Below are 8,360 nucleotides of genomic sequence, written 5' to 3'. Positions count from 1 at the left end.
ACCTTCTCTGCTATTTATCACAGCCGCTCTGTCAGAAGTTCCTGCCAGGGCGGCAGATAGCAGACTGGAGCACCGGCTCATTCAAGTCTTACCGCTCCAGTTCAAAGGGTACCGTCTTGGCACAAATCCCATTTCACTCATGAGTTACACTGGACTGTGAACTGGAATGTGGTTGAGGATACATGTTCTGTTCCTTTGTCTCTGTTTTGAGGGTGCTAAACTGTTGCAGGGAGGGCAGCTGGATGCAGCACCATCTTTCGCTGCTGCAGCGAGATTAACCAGGTGCAGAGATTTGTCAGAAGATGCCCGAGAGGTGGTGTGGCTCAGTAGCTCACCCTGTGGTCTGGGCATTATAGGCTCGTGTTCTTTCCCCCATCATTGTGTGAGCGACCTTGCATAGTGTCTTTGATATTTTTCTATAAAAGGTGAATTTATAACTTGGCCAAATTGGATCAGATTTTTTTTGAGATCAACAACAGTATTTTTCAGCCCCTGCACTAGGTTCATTTGAATGTCAGGTTCCTCTGAAAGCCAGTGAGGCTGTTCAGAATTTTGCCAAAAAATAGCATTCAGGAGAACTGTCTGTTCTCCTTTAATCTTGCCCTCAAAGCAACAGCAACAAAAAATTGTTCTGGTCCTCCTGAGTCTTAAAAAAACATTAAGGCAAGCACTGAGCTCAGACACTTGAAATTTGGCTGTATTACAAAGGACTGAAAATGAGGCATTTGCCCTGGTAAATGCCTTAATAGAGGGGTCATTACCTGTGCTCTCTCTACGACTGCATTAAGCCCACTGCAGCTGAGGATGGATTGGACTAATAAACTCCGGAGTCTATAGAAACCCTGCAGTAGTGAACAGCGGGGAAAGCAATCAGCATGCATGTTATAGTGTGAGCATTATTGTAGGAAAGCTTTCCTTGCTCAAGGGTCTCCAGGGCAGGGAGAGGGTGGGCTGCTTGGGCTACTCTATTTTCTTCAGACTCTCTTGCTTCAGTTGTCTCCAAAGTTGAAAGGAGGTATGTTAATTTGTTCTGAGAAGCAGGCCGAGTTGCATAATAGCAACTGCAGGTGACGCAGAGCCTATCCCATTCTGAGATTTGCAGAAATCTGGCTTGCCACTATAGTTACAGTTCAGGTCAATCAGCTGCAGAGAACATCTCTGAGCATGACTCTCCTTCGTGCTGCCCAATGTGCACATTCTCCTGTGGTCCATCTATTTATTTCTAGGAGAGCAGGGCTGCTTTGGCATTGCTTGCAGTTACCATTATGCAAAGCGTGTATCTGGTCAGAATGGATTATTGTGTCCATTGCAAAGTCCAAATGTGCTGGTTTTGGCTGGAATAGAGTTAGTTTTCTTTATAGTAGCTGGTATGGGGCTATGTTTTGGATTTGTGCTGAAAACAGTGTTGAAAATACAGAGATGTTTTAGTTGTTGCTAAGTAGTGCTTATACTAAATCAAGGACTTTTCAGCTTCCCATGCTCTGCCAGGTGCACAAGAAGCTGGGAGGGGACACAGCTGGGACAGCTGACCCCAACTGACCAAAGGGCTATTCCATACCATATGATGTCATGCTCAGTATATAAAGCTGGGGAAGAAAGGGGGGACATTAGGAGTGATGGTGTTTGTCTTCCCAAGTAACCGTTACGTGTGATGGAGCCCTGCTTTCCTGGAGATGGCTGAACACCTGCCTGCCCATGGGAAGGAGTGAATGAATTCCTTGCTTTGCTTTGCTTGTGTGCGTGGCTTTTGCTTTTCCTATTAAACTGTCTTTATCTCAACCCACGAGTTTTCTCACTTTTCCTCTCCTGATTCTCTCCCCCATCCCACTTCCTCATGTCCTCTCTGTGGTCACGCAGGTAAAACCATAGGGTGCCCCGTGGTGTGTGCCCTCTATATCCTCTTGAGCAGCAGAGCGCTGACTCCTAATGGCTGAGATACTGGTCTGTATAGGTGGGGAGTTTTTTCACCTCCTGCCCCACAAAAGTCTGCCACGACACCAAAGCACACATGTCCATGTCTACAGGTACGGCAAAACAGAACATTTGAATAGTGTATAAAACCAAGCGACAACTTTCTTTTCTAGGGTCAAGCGTTATCTGGGTGTGAGCTTTCTTTTCACTGATCCCTGAGTGATGAACGTAGCTGAAGAGAAGGGACTACTCATTTGAATAGCTGCTCATCTAGTCTGTTCGATCATGGTCGTGTCCCTATATAGCCCATCTCACATATGAATGCAGTATGTCTATGCCGCACAATGTTGGGCTGTTTGAAGATACAATGGTCACACCTTGATCCCGGATATATTAATGCTCTGGTGATGCAATGCTCCAAGGAGCCTGAGCAGGTGTAGGGTTGGTTTAACTCTTGTATGCATGCCACAGGAAAGGCATGAGAATATTCTCCTTGCCTGGGAGCAATGAGGCCTTGGAAATACATGTTATGGGCCTCCTTAAGGATATCTAATATTAATGTGAACATATTCACAATGCTAAAGGCTAAATAAAGCTGCAGCTGTATCCAGCTGATAGCCTATAGGTTTCCTCATCTCTTATTCCAGCTCAGATATTTTCCATATCCTCTTCACTGTGATATCTGGCTCAAGATGAACACCTGAAGGAGGACCTTTTTGCTACCATGCCAAGCCCAGAAGATTTTGTCTTTTGAAGAGCAAGTGGTCATTAATGTTTTTGGTGCGATTGAACATATTGCACTTTACATTGCTTGGCCCATATAGAGATCCTCTTTGTATCTATGAGAAAGAAAGTATTAGTAGAACTGCTGTGAAAACCCATTTCTCTCATCACCTCAGGTTGGTCAAGGCAACCCTGGGCTGAGATTCAAAACAGGTGGAAAGAATAAGAAGCAGAGGACCACATCAGTCAGATGTGGGTTTATTGTAGGGGAGAAGATTTTTTCTTTCCTATCCCTTAACTCTGCACAACGTGGTGTGTGCACATTTAGTCAAGTGGTCACTAAACGCTTGCTGCCTCCTGGCTGGGCTAGCTCCATTTCTCATTCATGGAGCAGCTGGAGCTGTCGATGCATGAGCCCGGTGCTGCTCTGTGAGTTGACAGAAGCAGCAGTTTGCCTGGAACGTGCAGAGCCATAAAAGCAGCTGGGAGCCTTTTCCCTCTGGCCAAGTGGCTGCATTTATATTCACCAACCAGAGGCATGTGCAGGCATTAGAGAAATGGCTTTTGTTTTTTTGATAAAGGTCTTATTGTTGTTGGGACCTGTGCTATGGTGGTATGTGGAGCAGATGTTTCAAGGACCTTTCTGTATTAAGTCTTTATTATATAGGTGCCTGTAAGTGTTGGGATTGGTGTTAATGACTCAGACCATGTCCAGACCATGTTCCTCTGTTCCCTGGGACTGGCGACATATGTATGAAGCACAAGTCTTTCTGAAGGAGTAGGTATTCTCATCATTGGACACAAGTTTAGGGTAAGGGACAGGAACTAAATGCAAGACTGAGAGTTTCAACTGCAAGTGTACTGAAGTGCTGAACAAATAGCTGCTCAGGTGAGAAGAAAACCCTTATTAGTTTGGGGTCTTTCCTAATTCTGTGTCAACTTTTACTTTTGAAAATTGATTTATCTGCAACATAGTACCAAAGTAAATGATTCCTTGCAGTGTCATACTGGCTCTGTTTCCAAGATGCCTTTTGAAGGAGCAGTTATGTGTTGTCAGCAATAACATGTCCCTTGCCTTGCCATTGCTCCAGGTTATTGTTGAGTGATTACTCTTTCTTCTTTAAAAGTATTTGCATGCAGGTTTCTCCTGCCTTTATACATGTGGCTAGCCATCCACGCAAATCTATCTTAATCCCAGTGCAGTGGTACACCTCTTTCCTAGCCCAACTGTCCTATGACCTTCCTTCTCCCAGATGTTTCCTTCTACCTCTCTTTGCCATGCTGTATGAATATACCCTACTCTCTGGTTTTGTTCTTGTTTCTTTTAATGAAGTAGTTATTGCTTTTCCTTAAGTGTCCTTGCAATGACATTTCATTCTTACTCACCACCCCAGCATATTTTGATACTGCTGTCCGTGTTTCATACATACAGTTACACCTCTTCTAGGTTTTGCTTTTCGTGCATTTTGATGTTCTCTAATAAAGTGTGCCAGTTTTCATCTATGCTCTCTCCTTTTTGCCATCCTCTCTCTCTTCTGCCTGTTGTATTCCCATTCTTACAGACCAGGACTATACTTCCCTGATTTCTTTTGGCTTTGAACTTGCAGGCAGATTATGGCTAGACACAATTAATTTATCCAAGAGTCTCTAGGTTGCTTTGTTTCAGGGTAACAAGCTCTTCTGCCAAGCCACAGAATCTGTGGCTAATCATTTCTCATCCTTCTGTCTGGCGTGTATGTCACCTGCTGTCTTCTTCCTCTTATGTCTTTCTTACTGAAGGTCTTTCTTTTTTGACATTACGGATAATTTTTTTTCTCTCAGTTTTGGCAGCTCAGTCAGCTCAGTTTGTGTCAGTGGCATTTTTAAAGCTGTAAAGGAAATTTTGCCCTCTCTGCAAATAATACTTAGTTTCTCATTCCACTGCAGAAAGACACCCCTTTCCTACAGGCTCAGAAAACCGAGACTCACCCTTACTGACACCATTTTTTAAACTAGGTGTTAGCATTTCTCATACGCTTTCTTATTTCGGACATAGCCCAGAGGGATGGGCTTTTAAACACTAACCTGACATTCTACTGATAAAGGGATTAAATGAAAGTATTTGCATGATGTCTTGCAAAAAGATGGGCTTTATGATAGATGATCATTTGGAGGGGGAAAAAGTGCAAGTAATTTGTAAAGAGATTAGCAGAGTAGAACAGGGCTATGTTGGACATTGATATTGTGAAATAGTAGGATTTCGTGATGTCAGTAGTTACACAGCATCTCACCAAAGAGACCTGCACACCTTCACTTCCTTGTTTCACTACAGGATGATCCGATAACCAAAGAAGCCCAGACTGGTTAGCTTCAGAAAGAACCATTTTGTAGCCACCTTCGGAAATATTAGCTGTTATGTGCTTGTATCACAGGATGAATTTGAATTAATATTTTCTCCATCTTTTTGGCTTTACTTCAGAAATACATGGTTTGGTGGGAGGGGGGATTTAACAAGCTTTAGGTAAGCTTTGCTAAATCCACAGTATACAGGGTACTGGACGACATGCACTGGAATGCTGATTCCATGAGTCTCGGAGTCTTATCGTGTCTGCAGGCAAAGAGTAGAAGTGCAAGGTGAAGTGCAGTACTTTCTGCCTGAACTGTTCTGTCAGGTTAGCACAATTAGGTACTACACCCTACTTTGAATCTTCTTTTTGTTTGTTTGTTTTTGTTTTAAGAAAGTGTAAGTCATACATGCCTGTCCTGGGAATGTCCTGAACAGTTCAGAGAGAATTTGAAATTGTCACATCAGCTAGAATAAATATATTAGTTGATGATTATTTGATAGATAGAACAAAGATACATAACCTACATTCAATTCTTCATCCTGTCAGTTGCCTAATGAGTTGAGAGAAGTTATATCCTTTCTTTTGCCTTTATTTTTGCATGTTTAATGTGGTCCCTGTTCCTGTAATAGTTGAGTGCCTCTTATTCTTGTTAATGCATCTAATCTCAAAACATGACTTTGAGGCAAGGAAATACTACATTTTCCAAATGTAGATGGGAAACTGAGATGTAGAGGTTTATGTTCATACCACCCAGCATGATCAAATAATATTTGACTCTAATGACTTTGGATGGAGCCAGCAGTTTTAGAGAGCAGATGATCTGAATCAGCTCTCTCTCTGTTGAATAATAATAAAAATAATCTCTGCTGTAGTAAACACAATGGTTAAGTTAGGCTGGGTTTGAGAAGGGCTCTCCTGAACAGACCTCTGAGAGACAAAGGGTTTTTTTGCAAAGACATTTTGGTGTATAACTCCCACTGAAACCAAAGAGAAAGTCTGTGCCCCAGGGACTTTTCCCTGGATTGCCCATTAGGTCTGTTGCACAACAAGGAAGTACTGGTGGGTGCAGCTCTACAAAGAGAAAATCCTTGTATTTTGCTGTTTTCCTAAGTGGAAATTCCTAAATAAGTGCAACCTTCCTGTATGACATAGAAGTAAAATTTCTCTCCTCTAAAATGCAGACAATGCGTCTGACTTATTTTTCAGATGAAGGACTCTACATAGATCTAAATAAGATATTTTTATTTAGTAATAAGTATGCTTTGACTAGGAATAAAAATGTAGGTCCTCATTATCTCTGTGAAGTCATGTGCAAACAGAAATATAGGAGAAATTGCCAAAGCAACTGGTTAACTATAATTACTTAGCTAATATTTGCTTCCTGTCTTGGAATTGGCTTTTAAGCATAAAAGGAAAACCGGTGAGAAACTATTGTACTTTGTGGGTGATTTGCAGTACCAGCCCCTGGAAGGAACAGAGACTCACTGTTACGCTCAGAAAACAGGTTTTTATCCTGATTAGAGATCCGGGCTCCAAACTCACAGGCTGTCTGTGCTGACTGCACAAAAGCCGCCTTCAAAACTGCACTTGCTTGCTAGGCACTGGAGCCTGTGAGTGTGGCCACGTGTGCTGCAAGGTTGCCCTCTCTGTAGCCAGCAGGACTGCAGGTACCCTAGCAAGGCCAGCGGGCTTGTACGAGCCATAGCCAGCTGCCTTCAGGCAGTTTGCAGGCTGCCAAGGCATTGCTGGGTGGATGGGGCGTGGAGCATGCTGCTCACTTGAGGTCTGCATACGTACAGATGCATCTGTACTGTCAGGATGGTTTCCCCACTTCTCTGTGTGAGGCTTTCCCTTGAGGCTGCATCTATCCTGCTAAATGCATCGGCCCCTGGTAATGATGCCTGGTCCACAGGAAAAGTGGCCTCTTTGCACCCTGCTCAAAGCTGGCTCCTTTACGGCAGCGTGGTGGTTTCCCTTGTATCCACATGATGAAGCACTTGTTCTTTTGGGTCTCTGCGGGGCCCTTTGGCTCTAAGATGTGATCATTGCTTTTCTGTGTGGTGTTTTTTTTGTTTGTTTGTTTTTGGTTTGGTTTGGGTTTTTGTTTTGTTTTTGGTTTTGTTTGTCTTTTTGTTTGGAGCATCAGAAATAACCCGAGGCATGGGTTGCAGCCCACCAGAGTGGTATTTCCATAACAAAGGATGTGCCAGGAGGGCTTATGGCAGGTGTTTGTCAGTATGAGACCTGGTGAGATGTTGTTGGAGGGCTGGTTAGGACCAGGCAGGGTTGATAAGGAACAAACCCTCATCAATGCCACCTTTTGGGAGTGATCTGTTTCCAGGACTTCCCTTGGTTTTGTATGGAGAAGATCAGTTGGTTCACTCCAAAAAAGAGGCTGGGAAAGAAGTGGCAATTATGCAATATCAGGATATCACAACCTGAGAGTAAACTGGGATTTAACTTGGTGGGCAGTGTAGGCTTACTGGTTATCTGCAATACGTATGTGCTGGTTTGCACCTGAACTCTGCTCCAGAGTGACTGAAGTGTTTTTCTTATGGTGCAGAGGATAGTTCATAGCCTGTAGCTGCTCTGATGTGGGCCAGTCTGCTCTTTTTGGACTGAAGCTCAGGGCTTGAGCCCTTACAAAGACACTGTAATTACAGCTTCAGTCTCTCCATTCCCTTGAAAGTCCTGTGATTTACCCCAGGAAAGCAGACCACTATAACCTGGGAGGAAGAGGCCTGGATTTGTTTTTTTGCTCTACCACCACAGCTCTGGTTCTTTTTGCTTAGACATTATCACATGCCTTCCCGGTCTTGTCTATCTTACATTGAATTATTAGCCATGAAATCTTCCAGTGGAGATGCTTCTGCTGTTAAAAAGTGTTTTTCCAAGAACATATTATATCCATTCCTTACAAAATGAGCTACTCCTCAAAAAAGATGCTGCTGTCAGCCTTGTGAATCTGTCAGGAGGCTTACGCTTATGCGAAGCTGTGGTAAAAACATGTTACCCCAATGGATTTGACTGCTCTGAAAAGTTTTCTAGTATGGATCTTCCCTAAGCCTCAGCTTTCCCATTGGCCAACTGGAGCTGATAGTGCTATGGTAACACAAGAAAGCCTTCTGAGTTCCTCAGCCGGGAGGTGGGTTTTGTATGAGGCTGTACCACTGCTCCTGCCCTTACCACCGCCCTCCAACGTTGGAAGGGAGTGAGGGTCTCCTAAACACTTTCTCCACTTACTTACACACAACTGCAACCATTTGCTGCTGACCTAGTAGAAGAACTAAGTCTGACAAAATGAAGAAGGAAAGGGCAAATGCTACATTGAGGTTACAGGCAGAGGAACGGACAAGAGATGACATGTTTTGGTCTAGGCACTTCTTGACTTCTTTTATA

This window comes from Mycteria americana, chromosome 1, assembly GCF_035582795.1.
Source record: "Mycteria americana isolate JAX WOST 10 ecotype Jacksonville Zoo and Gardens chromosome 1, USCA_MyAme_1.0, whole genome shotgun sequence".
NCBI classification, from domain to species: domain Eukaryota; kingdom Metazoa; phylum Chordata; class Aves; order Ciconiiformes; family Ciconiidae; genus Mycteria; species Mycteria americana.
This window is presented reverse-complemented; position numbering follows the sequence as displayed.